Source organism: Opisthocomus hoazin, chromosome 5 (assembly GCF_030867145.1).
Source record: "Opisthocomus hoazin isolate bOpiHoa1 chromosome 5, bOpiHoa1.hap1, whole genome shotgun sequence".
NCBI classification, from domain to species: domain Eukaryota; kingdom Metazoa; phylum Chordata; class Aves; order Opisthocomiformes; family Opisthocomidae; genus Opisthocomus; species Opisthocomus hoazin.
The window spans coordinates 52,418,826-52,431,823 of NC_134418.1; the positions used below are offsets into that span (position 1 = coordinate 52,418,826).

Below are 12,998 nucleotides of genomic sequence, written 5' to 3' on the forward strand. Positions count from 1 at the left end.
CCCTTGGGAGCAATGCTAGTAGCCGGTACATATGAGGTGAGTCCAGAATAGCCCTGCTAAGATAGGTGTCTCTTTTGAATGGTGCAGATAAAGTGATATGAATATGACCCCTTGGTTTCTCTCCCTCATTTGGAGGATCATGCCCTGGCTGTGTTGTGATGAACCCCCACTGTTTGCCCCTGTGGCCTGGGGAAATGGACTTGGCCCCAGAGCAAACATCTGTGCTTCTTACACCTCCCTTTGCTTCTTTGAATTAGGTTGCCGATATTCAGGTAGGATATCAAAATGACCAGCTTGTCCTTCTTGGAATGGATAGTAGAAAAGCTAATATCAAATAGGTATATAGAGGGATTTCTTGGTCAGCTCTGGAAATGTGTATGAACATCAGACACAGGGAATGTTGTGAAGGATGAGAAGGGCAGGAACAGGACAGCCAAAGCGCGTTAGCAGGGAGATGCACTGTAGCTTAGGCTTGGGGTTTTTCCTTTCACCTGCCCTTCAAAGGGTGCTACAGTGGCAGATAGGGTACAGGATTGACCTTTGTAGTGATTGTTGCCGTTCTGCCCCAACACTGCAATGCTGCGAGTACGTGTTTGTGCGTGCGAGTGTTTCTCTTAAGTGCTCACGATTGACAAATGCAACATATTAATGCAAGATTAATCTGGATAGGTAGACTATCATTATGCAATATGAAGAAAGCTGTCTTCTAAATCTCACTTTGTTATTCATCTCTAATATTCTGGGAGACACAAAAACCTTTGTGTTTGTGAATTGCAGCTGCAACAGCAAACCCTGCTCCTCCAAACAGCCCAAGGACTTGGTGGGCTAAATGAAAGCTTACTGTTAATGCTCTTGGCATGAAAGGCCCTTAGTTTTGAGTGAGCTCTTCTACCTGCATCCACGTGGCTAGGTCTGTGACTTGGTTGAGTAAATATTTGCTGGTTTTTTTCTCTTTGTAAGTGTGACCGGTGCAGTAACAAAAACTAAGGAATTGACTCTTGCTGCACAGGAGCGGCCTCAGCAATATTATTCCTTGGTGGTTCCTATTGTACCTCTGCGAGGTGGAAACATGTGCTGGGTGGTAGAGCTTGCGTGTGAAGATGCTGGATTCACAGTCCTCTCTCCAGATCTGGTCTTGTCGTGAGTCACACTGGTCATGTACAATCTCCTGGCAGTCCACAAACTCCATTCAGCTTTGAGTGAACTAGTCTCAGATTTGACACATGCATTTGAGATCATCAGCTGCTTCTAAGCCACCTGAAAACCTCCAGTTCTGTGCTAAAATTTACTACCTTGCTTTTTTAGTAGAGCCCTGCAGCAAGGCAGAGACAGTTAAGACTTCCAGGACCTTCTTACTCAAGTCTGCCATTGATATTGAATGTGATGATTCAGAGCTTACTTAGAATGGGTCAATGTAAATCCTTGCCGTGGGGTCTGGAGCAGCCTATGGAAGGCTCAAGGATGCTGGAACAGCAGCAGCTGAAGAAGCTGTGCTTTGCTTTGTCCAAGAGAAAAGAGCTGAAGACTGACGAAAATCTTCACTGATCTGCCATTCGTGAGGGCATAGCTACCTCTGCGAGATGAATGGCGCTGCCACCAGGAGCAGGGCCAAGTGGGTCAGGCAGAACAGTTGCAGCGCTTGCAGAGAAGTTAAAATGGAGTTTATCTAACATAAACTGCTACATTAACTGCTTCCACCCGGGCCTCCACCCCTCCGGTTGAGAGATCTTAAAGATAGGGCTGTGCAGGGTGGAAGGATTGATATTACTGCTGCTACGTGCTGGTGGAAGGACTTGAATCCCCTCGTGTAACTTAATAGGAGAGTACTAGGAAGGCAGCCAGCTCTGAAGGCATCACTCCATCAGCTGGTGGCTAGGGAGTGTTAAAAATGTAGTAATTGGTACTGTCTCCGGGGCAAAGAGCAAGGCTTTCCTCTGGCCCTGAGATCTGTAGCTCCACTTAGGCATCTGCTGCCTCATTTCCAGCCTCAGTGCCCAAAATCCATTAGACTGTTGTAATAATCATGATTATTTTTTTTTAAGTGTGTGAGGGTTATGAAGTTTTTTTGTTTGGCTGCATTTTCTGACACCTTAGGACATGCTCAGGGCATGTTCCAAGCTTCATTCTGTAACCACAAAAGCTGCTTTAAACAAAGGAGGCAAAAACACCTCTGTCCTGAAGCTCTCGTTGGTTCTCCACATTTCCAGTAGCTGGAACTCTAAAAAAAGTGCCGGCATTATGACAGTCATCGTAAACCGCTAATGCTTTTGGCTGTTGCTTTGATGCTCTCATTTCCCTTCTGCATTCCCTCTCGCACTGAGCTGAACACCAGGTGCAGGTCAATGTTGCACTTAGAGTGGCAAAAAAGAAGAAGCCACTATACAATTTTAATTGTAATAAATGCAAATAGAGCCAGGGTAGGAATATAAAAGCATCTTTCCTTCACGTATTATTAAAAAACGATGCAGCTTTAGTGCTCCTGTGGGTCTATGCAGTTGCAATTCTCATCTGGCAGATTTATTTGTAACTGTCTTTTCCTTCTCCTTTTTGAAAATTTTATCACCGTTGACACTAACTCACACTGTTTATGCACGCAGGGCATTTTTACCTGCTTTTCAGAGTCCTGATGCTAGTTGTGAATAGAGTATAAACTCTAGTAGTTTACTAGTACATTAGTGTCATCGTGCATTACAGGGTAATTACTCTGAGCTGCTGCTCTGTACAGTAACGCAGTAATGACACTGTAAATCACTTAATAGAAATGAGGCCCTGAATCAGCATTTTTTATCAAGTAGCTTCTTATTCTCCGCTCCCTTTTTAATTTGAGGATGTTTTAAAATTAGTTCCCTATACAAAGCACTGTTAACCATTATTTTTACCCTTCCTCTCAGTCTAATGTTCTGGACATCATTACATGATTTTTACACAACTGTTTACACCATCCATGTGCAGAATAATTCCAGGGGTAGCTGAGCCCTCAGGTTCTGATCTCATAGACTGAAGATTAAACCTATATTTAATAATGGATTGCTGGTTACTGACAATAGCAAGGAATTTCACAGATGAGGGTGGTGCTGATGCTCTGGCTTAGAAAGGGATTTTATGGAATTATAATATATAGCAGTAAATTAAATTTAATATTTGGACTCAAAATTCTTCCAGGTACTGAAACACAGCAAATAAGTGAATTAAACTCACCGAATCCACACACTAAAACTATTTGTAAAGCTTTATAGGAAGAAACAGGTTTTAGCATATATGTGGAATCATATTAAACAGGAAATATATGCCTGGAATTTGAAGCTGGGCAGTGTGAGGAGCTCTCCTCCCCTCTTGAGCTAGCATTTTGCAAAGGTTTCCTTCAAAGTTGAAGCTCAAGGAGCAGTTGTCTTGGAGATTGACACGCCTGAAGTCAGTGCATTTCCAAAGCATAGACTGATAAGCAAAACTGTGTATTGGTCCCCAGTTCTAGAAATAAATGACAAATAAAGGAGGAATGGGAAGTTCTCACCCTTCTGTGCAGATTTCTCTAGCCAGGGAGGTTGTTTTGGCCCCAGCTAAGATACTGGGTTGTTTGGGGCTTTTTTCCCCTGTAAACCTCAGTTGTGAGATTCAGCCTCTGTAGATTCAGAATCTCTCCCTACACTTTGGGCAGCATGTAAGGGGACAGCAAGAGGTTTTGCTGATTTTTCCCCACTTTCTTCTCCAACTCAGTGGCATGCCCCTTTGTGCTTTCTTGCTTCAAAAGCTGGATCCATTTTGCCATTTTTCTCCCCCTTTGCATTTGCAGTGTCTGAGGGAGAACTGTTCCTGAACGGCAGAAGCACTGTGAAGTCTTATTACCAAAAATGCAGCAGGTTTTTGGATGCACACATTCTGGTCTCCCTTCACCCAAGTCCCAGAGAGGGTCAATGGCTTTGCAGATGATGTGGCAGGATTTGACAGCCGGGCTCATTGCACAGCCCTGGTACTCCTTCCCAGGTCCAGAGAAAGGGGCGCGCCGGGCAGCGAGGCCCAGTGGCACTCCTTGCCTTAATTCAAGCTGACACACAGGGTCGCACATCCCGCGCTCGCCAGGCCCCGAGACACCAGCTCTCCTGCCTCTCCCTCCTGAGGTCCAGCGCTGTGAGAGAGGTGCCGGCCAGGAGTCACTGCTTGGAGCCGATGGTGGCCAGGCAACTCATGTTTCCAGGCTTTTCCATTTCTGCTTGAGTCTGCCTGAGAAAGCCATTCCCTCAGCTCAAGAGTCTTTTGCAGTGTACCTCTGCTTCTCTCCAAAGTCCTGCTGTTACTCATCCTGCTCCTTCCCTTGAGAGTTAGTTACAGCTACGTGTTTCCAGCTACTGAAGGCAATGCTGTTATCCTGCCATCCTTCAGGCAGGAGAGTCCAGGGGAGAGGCTAATTCAATGCCTTTGAGCCAAGAAAGGACCATGGGACCAGAGGTTGCTGGCTGGGGTCCCCCATGCTTGGGACCCTTATTCCCTTTTTTCCTGTGCAGTGCTGAGGTGCTATATAGTGTTGTGCTCTTCCTTGGTCAGGCACAGGGTTTGCTTCATGCTTTTGCTCTGCCTTTTCTCCAAGTATGACTGCTCTCAGGGCTTCCGCTTTGTGACTGCCCTGAGCCCACCGGAGTGAGTGCTCATTGCAGCAAGCCAGCAGCACACGCAAGGTTTTCTCATCCCATGCAGCTTTTCAGGCAAACAGAGTGTATGAGGCATGCAGGTAACTGGTGTTGCACCCATTGGATGGGAGATGACTGTTCACCATACCTGTGTGGCCAACGGAAAGATTTTGCAATGACTATGAGCTTCACGTGTACTGTGAATTTTCAGCTGCCTTGTTTTGAAGAGGTCTGTACAGATTCATTTGTTGGGTTGCTTTGCTGTTGGTTTATTTTTCATTTGAACTCTGCTTTTTGCCATGATGGGCAGGCTCATTTAAAGCGCTCGGCCTCCAGGCTGAAGATTAGTCTTCAAACAGCTCACTGTGGTGACAGGGTGGTTTTTGGGCGGTGTGGTAGATGCGGACACAGGAATGCATTGTCAGATACTGAGCTTGTTTGGGTTGTGAAGGCTGTGGAGGGATGAGCTCTGATAGAAGGATGCGTTGCTTTTCTCAGTCTTATCCAGAGCTCTCCAAAAATCAGTCGCCATGGCTGAGGACGATACCAAAACACCCACCTTCCTGGACCACACTTGTTTCCCTGAAGCAGGCAGCTGCTCTGAACATGAGTTGCGCTCCGTATTTATTAATTACTCATTTAAGTATCATGGGTGGTGATAACTAATATCATAACCAGAGTAGGCAGAGCTCCTGGACGTCTTGCAGGCAGCCTGCAGTCCTCCTGTTCGCTTGTTAGCATTAGCAAAGTCCCGCTTTACGTCCCGTAGCTATCCATAGTCAGAAAGAGTTAATTGCATGCTGTTTGCCGTTTTCTTTTTTACTATGGTGTTGAACTGTTGCTCTTATTTCTCTGGAATGTGTGTTTTCTTTGCAGAGGGGCACCTCAGGGCATTGCTGTTTATTTATAAGATAACAGCGTTTGTTCTAGCAGAAAGCCGGAGCTAACAAAGTCTCTCAAGGAGGAGTGCTAAATCCTGTATGCTGGTGGGAACTGTTCAAAGTATTTACACTTGAAAATATTTAAGGATTTTGGGGTGGGGAACAGTCGGAGTGATGTTTAACACCTTTTCCATTATTCCTAGTCATATAAAAAAAAGAAAAACCGCTTTTTAACGAGCTTTTTTTACCAGCTAGCTGCTGCTTTGTAAGGGAGTTTTGCTATGGAGATCATCATGAACTGTGATTTAAAGATGCCTTGAACTGTTATTCTTTGTAGGCTGTTTGAAGCTATCATATGACCTGATAAGCTCAAAATGGACATGGACATCCACCCACGAGATTCTTTTGACAAGGGGTTTCATTTTCTGCTGTACTGAGTTGTGCCGCTCGCTATCAGCGGTGGAAGTTTTCACCCACCTGACAGTGGCAACAGCTGGAAAGCAGAGTCAGCTACCGCGGTGCACCCTCAAGCATCACTAATCTAAAGTGAATGTCCTATTACCAGCGTGAAAAAAGGCTGTTGAACTAATTCAACACGGAAAAAAGAGCCCAGTGCTGCATACAGCATGAGACCCTTCTCAAACTTTCTTTTTTTTCCCCTTTTATGCCAGACTAATTTTTGGCTACACTTCTCTTTCTGAAATATTTATAGGGCAAATAACTGTTTTAAATGAGCAGATGGAGGAGACATAAGACAAGCTGTTAAATTAATAAACATGTGTGGTGCTTTATCAGTAAGGGAACCCATTTTGGCATTTCTTCTGGATGATTTGTATGGCCTATCACCATTGCACCTGGTGCAGGGACAAGAAGTGGGCACTTAATAACCAAACAATGTGCAAACTCCTTTCATTATAACTTCATTATGTCAGATATAATTGTCTATAACTAGATGTCAAATACGTAATTTATGTCCAGCTCCCCTGTGGAATAGTGGCCATATGAATGAATGGCCCCATTAATGGGAAGGAGCTTTTGCTGTAACTTTTCCCCTCCTGGTACATGGTCCATTTTGTCATCTGGTATTAATTCTGAATCATTTCAGGACTGCAAAAAAATGCCTGTTATATTTATATTTGTGTAATGGGAGAAAATGGCAAATAAATCATACGAGAGATCAAATTTCAGGTCCACTGATTTCCTAAGCCATACGCCTGTTTAAAAGAGAATAGGATTGGTTTGCAGCGCTTTGACTGGGAGGCATAACTGGCCTTCCTTTTACCCGTCCGAAGACATTAAGAAGGCGTACGATGTGGGGTGACACTTCCTATGGGAGTCCTCCCCCACAGTCGAATTGCTTAGCGTCTGGAAAGTCTTTACCTGCCACTGCACCCATGCCGCTTGCGTCCTTTGCTGTATGTTGCATCTCCTCTCGTGTTATGTCATATGGTGCCTATTTATAGAAGTGCTGCATGACATATGTGGTGAAGTGTGTCATCATCACCTGAAAGGATGGAGGGCAGGACAATTGTGTTTTTCTAGAGGAGTCTGTTGGAAACATACGTGTGTGTTACAGCGGGACATAGCATCCCGGTTGTTCTGTGCAGGGCCTGTGGATATTCAGGAATGAAATAGGTACAAATTCAATGGATCAGATTGGCGTGGGTCCCTTTACAAAATACCTTTTATACATTTTCATGATTTAGGTTTTTTAATATATGGCCTTGTTTGGAGGTTAAAACCCTGGTGGAGAGTAACTCAATGCTCTAAATCTGGGAAGGCGGTTTGTTAGTAATACAGCTAGGAAGCTGCCTTTGATGTAGCACTGTTGGTATATTGTTACTTAATGAGAAAACGTGTTTTATTCTGTTGCTGCCACAGGGGTAATATTTGTTTTATTCTTACTTAAGTCTAAAAGTATAAATCTGGATGAAAAAGTATCCCATTAACACCATTTATAATAGTAGATGATTTCTTAGTGTCTGACAGAGCTTCCCATTGCCAGAACAAAATGATTTTCAGACTAGATAATGAATAATGGTATGTTTACCTCACAAAATACTAAAGTTTCCTAGACTTATGACGTGGATTTCTGAGTGGCATGTATGCTAAAATATTTGCAGTGGTGGGATATCATGTTACATCGATAACATCTTCTCCTGGAAAATATTTTCTTTATTCTATTCATTCTTTTCATTTTCTGTGGTTGTTGTTTTTCACTATGTGTATGATGTGTTTAAAGAAAGCAGATCACCCTTACAAAAGAAATGTTAAAAATGTAAGTCCTGGTTTAAGACAAGGAAAAGCAACTGATAAAGATCTCTGGACTATTCAGTGGTGTAGTCTGGCTGCCTCCCAATAAAATGTAGAAGTATCTTGCTAGTCAATGAGCAAGTTTAGCGTGCTCTCGTTGAAGTTCATCAGACTCAAGCCATGCATCTCTAGAAAGGCAGGCAGCCAATATCCCGTACAAGCAAATCACGTTCAGCTTAGACACACTGCTGTTGACAGCACTGAGGCAAAGAATTTTGTGTTCGTTTGATGGCTCTTCAGCTGTGCAGTGGGATTTTCGGTAGGTAAGCAGGGTTTTTACAGCGCTTCGCTCTTGGAATCATCTTGGGTTGAATCAGAAATTGTTGGAAATGAGAGACTTCCACCAGAGTCAGAGGCCTGAAGCTTTCTGAAATATTCCAGTTTAGAGACTGCTATGGCCCTTGAAGTTCCTTAAAACAGATTGTTGAATTTTGATTCTTCTCTTTCTGTGGTGTTTGTTACAGGGGAATCCTAATGATGTGATATAATCTATTCAGAGGGAATTTTATACCTGTGAATTGGCTACTCTACTCTTGAAAGGCGCTTTTGGAAATCGAGCCTTAATAAACATTATGGAGCTCCATTGTTAAGTTTGTAAATTGGCTTCCTCATAAGAGGCCTTATGATTTAAATCTTTCAGCCAAGTGAGTTTGGCTTGATAACGGAATTATTTGCTCAGAAGGCAAGGACTGCTATCCCCTAGCTCCAGTGGTTTGTTACTGCCTTCAGATTGGCTCAGTGTGGTTCATTCTACTTGAAAACTCACAAGAAGCAATATTTAAAAGATCTTAATTGCCTTTGAGAAGAGATATTAAGGTAGGTTGAATGTAATTTTAAGGGTTAGAGGGCCAGCGTGCATGAGGGTGCTACAGCCGTGGGGCTGTTGGACAAGGAGCTTTCAGGGATGGAAAGAACCAGCTGGCCTTGGGGCAAGGAGAAGACTTTGCCCTTACCCAGCTGAGGTTGCTGTTGATTTTGCAGATAAGGTACATGGGGAGTCTTACAGAGGGCTCTAGATTAAGCATGTTAATTTGTAGCAAGTATATCCCTTGTTTTACTGCAGCTGTTTTTTGGAGAAAATTGCTTGTGCTTTCTTCATTTAAAAATGACCACAATTATGCATGCTCTCATGGCAGTCTCCTCTTCAGATTTTCTCTAAGTCCTGGTTTCATCTTTATTTCATTATGAGCGCTGCTTTGCACAGACGTGTGTGTGTGCGTGCCTGGATTATGCCCACAAATTTAGTAGCAGACATGCAGCAAAATAATACTGTTACTGAGTAAACAATTACACTTCATTTTCTAGAATAAAAGGGAATGTGTGCCCATAAATCTTCTAAATAATCTGTGTTGGAGAGTAAGAAGCAGATGAGGTTTCCAAATTCATGAAGGCCCTTCACAGTGGAATCCTGTGTGCCACTGAAGTGTAACAAGCTTATTTATATTTTATTGTGCTTCTAGATCAAGCTGCATTATTATGGGCTGCATTCCCCTGACACTATAGCAGTTGCTAAGGAAGAGGTACATTATGTTAATATTTTGTGATCATAACTATGCAAGCTGGGTTCTGTACATTGAAGAAGTTAAGGGGGGAGGAAAGTGAAGTTAATGCACCACTGTGATTAGACCCTCTGCAGATTGCCGCTCACATTTAAAGGCAAAAAGTAAGCTTGAATTTGCGAAAAATTCACACAGAAAATGGGAGAAAAACAGACAATTGAAAGAATTTGTTCACTGAACGTTAAAATTGCTCAGCAGTAGGGAGCTGCTAAGAGAGAATCTGGCAGAAGCAAACCGAATGCTTTTACCAGTCACGTTCAGTGAAGAATTTCTCACCCTTCTCATGCCTTAATGTGTTTTGATCATGTAAACAGAGCATTCATCCTTAATTCCTATTTCCTGACCATTTCCAGTGCTGGTGTCTATTATGTGATTTCAGTACCTTCTGATTCATTTAGGTTGATTTACTAAGAGCCTACAACCAAGTAGTAGCCAGCACAATACATGAAGTAAAATGGCAACAGGATACATTAGCTTCAGTGTATGGAGTCAAAGAAAAGGCCAGAGTCACAAGCAAGATACTTATGTCCATGATGGTTATTTTAAAAAACAAGCTCTACAGACTGTATTGATGAGTATTATAAAAATGTTTACGCAACAAATAAAATAAACAAGGAAGGATCTTGGCATTCCTCCTAAAGGACTGTTCTGAACTGAGTTTCCCCTTTCAAAACTGTTTTCTCATTAATACTGCTGCCAAGGCATGAAGCAGGCACAGAGAGGGAGGACTGGATGGGTAGGAGCTCATCTCAATTCTGGAGTGCCTTGCGCCTAGCTGATTCAACCAGGATGGTGTCCTCAGGAGTATCCGGGGTTATCAGGGCCATGGCACCTCAGAACAGGTAATTTTTGCCTCATACTTCTGCCTCTCATATTTTCAAACATTCAGTGCAGGAGGGCTGGGTTTGCACCTGGATCGGATACAGTGAGGATTATCCCCTCTTAATCTCAGCTCCTAAGATGGGGGGCACAGAGCAAGCAGCCCACCCGGCTGAGCTCAGTCCTGTTTGCCAGAGCCCTGGCAAGCAGCAGCCCTTGAGCAGGGCTGGGAAACCTGTGGGGGGCTTGCCAGCATCCTAACCCCGTTAGTGGCTGTTTAACATCAGCTTCACCCTCTGACCCTGCTGTGGTGAGCAGAGCCACTTTTTCTCCCTTCTTCTCTCCCTTCCCTCTTCACTCTGCTTTTTGCTCAAACCTTGTATAATGGGTTCTTTGACCCTTAACAGGGCTTTAGGAAAGTTAATATTATGTTTTCCTGATTAAGGCTGTAATAATTCCAGTTATACCTTGTTGCACATACCTGATCATAAAATCCATTGAGAAGCAAAGGTGCCTGGTCTGGGAAGCATCACTTCCTTGGGCAAATTAAATATAGGGTGAGACGAGGACAGGATGGAGAGGTGGGAGGGAAAGGAGTAGTCAGCCCTGGGAAGCAGTGGGTCCTTCATACTGCACATGTGTTGTAAAGAGGAAAATGGGAAGAATAAAGAGTGGTGAGCTACCAGGACATGGGTTGGGGATGAGGTCAGTGGGAGAGAAGTACCAGAGGGTAAAGGCAGGCTGCGTGGTTTGTGCACAGAGAATAGGCATAGAGGGCTTGTTGGGCAAGCTGCAAACCTTAAAGGAAGGCAAGGTGAGATGGAAAGGATGGGGAGGAAAAAATGGATTTTTAGAAGAATACTTTTATGTAGTATGTAGAGAGATTTAAAATCCTTAAGCTTCGAACAGTTGAGACTTTCACTGCCTCCAGCAGCTATGCACAGATTAATAGCGTAACATTTATATTCCTACCCCAGGCACCTGTTCCTACCTCCTTGCTGCTTCCCAGATTTTGCACCAAGTTGCTGCAATTTAACAGCAAAAATCCAGAGATTTCCTTGAGCGTCATTAACCACTCCTAACCTGCCCTCATGGCAGTAACATAGAGTTCAACCCAGAAGTCGAGAGCCGCCCAGTGTGCTCATCCATTTTTTGAATCTGTTGAAGTCTCCTTCTCAGCCTGGTCACCCAGATCTTCAGCTCCTGTGCTTTTGGGATTGGCGTAGCTCTGCCTGCTGGCTCCCAAGGCCGTGGGCAGGGATGTTCAAAGTCATTGGCCCCTCCGTAATCCACCCATGGTTTTAAAAAGTGTGTGCCCGTTTATGACCTAAGGTTTGTGCTTATCTTTAAAGCACATTGCTCCTCCACATTGTGTTTGGTTAAATAACTGCAGCTTGGTGTAGATATTTTGCCTATAAGCTAACAGGGTTGACATTGTGAGCATTTTGCAATCATTTGTTTAATTAGCTGAAGCTCTTTGGGGAGAAGTTTATGAAATGGCATACTTACTCCCAAAGTCTAATTTAAATCTGTTTTGCTTTTTTTTTGATGGAGGGCACGTAATGCAAAGCATTAAAAAAGGTACAAGTGAATGGAAAGCAACAAAACCCCTTCCGTTAATGGGCAGTGCCTCAGTAACAAACTCGCCCAAATACAGAAAGGAAATTCCATGGGGTACAATGACCTGCAAGAGTGGAAATCGGAATGAAGTCTGCGCAGCTGTCTTGTCTTTTTTCTTTTTTTTTTTTTTAACCGTACTTCCTCTCTGTTTTCTTCTAGTGCAATGCTTAATTAAGCTTCTCATTTGTGTGGAGGTTAATTCCTTTTCTAATGTACAGTTATTTTTACAAAGGTGTTCATTACTGAAGCGAAGAAAGACTGGAGACTAGAGAATGGCAGGTGCTGAGCCTCATTTAGTGGGAGGGGTTTTTTTGCTCACAGCAAAGTCTTGCGGCCCTGCTTTCAGATGCAGGGCTTCTGTGTCATCTCTCCTCTGCTCTCTGCTTCCAGTGAAATGCTTCCTGGAAGGCATCTGAAGTTTCTGTCGTAGGACTGGGGCTGTGCTGTCCTGTCTGCTCACTTAATGCACTGAGTTAGAGCCCTTTGTGCTCCGCAGACTGTTAAATTCCCATCTGACTATATGTAGAGAGACCACTTGTTTCTCTTTTGATGCTTACCTGCCCATTGAAGTCACTGAGCAATTAAGATCCTAAATCTTTAATGAGATATGACTTGATTTTCGTGAGTCCCCATGGAGGAGTGAGCACCTGCAGCCATAGTCACAGTGTGCCCTCATCGCTCGAGGTAGGCTCTCCTGCTTGCTGGCATAGCAATGCTGGAAGTGCCTGAAGTCTCTGATGCTTGGTTAGTGTTTGTGGAACATGCAGAGCACAAGTTAATCATGTGAAAGTATTTATATTGCAACAAACTGGGGTAGCAATGCTAAATTTTGCTGCTGGGCTGCAGTGCTGGGGGGTAGGCAGCACTGACGGAGCAGGGACTGGCTTGGCATAGGGTTGTCAGTCTGTCTCCCTTGCATGTTGTGCTTGCCCTGGCAAATGGAAGTGAACACAAGAGCAAGAGCTTAAACAGCTTTTGGAGGAATAAAGTCTGTGGAAAACCCAAAGGAAGGGCTTCTACAGGTATGTCAGCTGGAAAAAGATGGTCAAAGAAAGCGTACCCCGGCTCATGAGCAAGACCGGCAAACTACTAACAGCAGATGGGGAGAAAGCTGAGGTACTCAACAACTTTTTTGCCTCAGTCTTCACTAGCAACCTCTCTCCTCACCCCGCCCAAGTTGATGG

The 12,998-nt window shown here is 43.8% G+C and overlaps 1 protein-coding gene across 17 annotated transcripts in view; it reads left to right on the forward strand.

Annotated features, from left to right (window-relative positions):
* ADGRL3 (adhesion G protein-coupled receptor L3) overlaps window positions 1-12,998 on the forward strand; it is a 522,074-nt gene that overhangs the window by 368,256 nt on the left and 140,820 nt on the right. The gene's annotated exons all lie outside the window — the stretch shown is intronic.